The 616-nt window shown below is 39.0% G+C and overlaps 1 protein-coding gene across 1 annotated transcript in view; it reads right to left on the bottom strand.

Annotated features, from left to right (window-relative positions):
• LOC107577779 (ATP-binding cassette sub-family E member 1-like) overlaps positions 1-338 on the bottom strand; it is a 7,597-nt gene extending 7,259 nt beyond the window's left edge. Inside the window, exons 1-2 of the mRNA XM_016263814.1 lie at positions 218-338; positions 12-129 (exon numbers count right to left, since the gene is read on the bottom strand). The gene's annotated coding sequence lies outside the window, so the exon portion shown is untranslated. The remainder of the gene's footprint in view (positions 1-11; positions 130-217) is intronic.
• Between the last annotated feature and the right edge of the window lie 278 nt (positions 339-616).

Below are 616 nucleotides of genomic sequence, written 5' to 3'. Positions count from 1 at the left end.
GAGAAACTCACATCGAATCTCCCCAGGTTTGGTTTCTGTTTTCCCACCAGGATTTTGAGGGCAGTGGATTTCCCGATACCATTAGTACCCACGAGCCCCAGCACCTCACCTGGACGAGGGATGGGCAACCTGACAAACATGAACACTCAGATTAAATGCACAACATACTGAAGCATAACTAATGTACTGATGACTCAGGTGAGATGCACGTTCGTACCTGTGCAGTTTGAAGGAATTGGCACAGTATCTGTGTGTGGTTTCCTTCTCCAGTTTGCTTGGCAGGTTCACGATTGACAGAGCACCAAATGGGCATTTCTTAATGAAAGAGAATAATTAAAATTAGATTAAATGTATGATGAACTATGAAAATGTTATGGAAATTATTAAGTCAGTTTAGAGAACAGTTTAAAAAAAATCAATTGCATATGTCATATTTGATCCATAAGGCTTTTATGGCTCATATAGTCCGGTATAGTTAAAATATGGAGGAAAAACAGCTCAGTTTTATTCAGAAGCCCAAACTGAGCAGAAATATGCAATTTGGTGCAGATGCTGATGTTCATATGCCAAAAAGTACGATAAAATTCTGACGCTTATAATGTAAATCAGTGAGATC

Source organism: Sinocyclocheilus grahami, unplaced genomic scaffold (genome assembly GCF_001515645.1).
Source record: "Sinocyclocheilus grahami isolate Dianchi unplaced genomic scaffold, SAMN03320097.WGS_v1.1 scaffold7216.1, whole genome shotgun sequence".
In the NCBI taxonomy this organism is placed as follows: Eukaryota; Metazoa; Chordata; class Actinopteri; order Cypriniformes; family Cyprinidae; genus Sinocyclocheilus; species Sinocyclocheilus grahami.
Note: the sequence above shows the minus strand (reverse complement) of the source record. Positions and strands in the feature narration are given on the sequence as shown.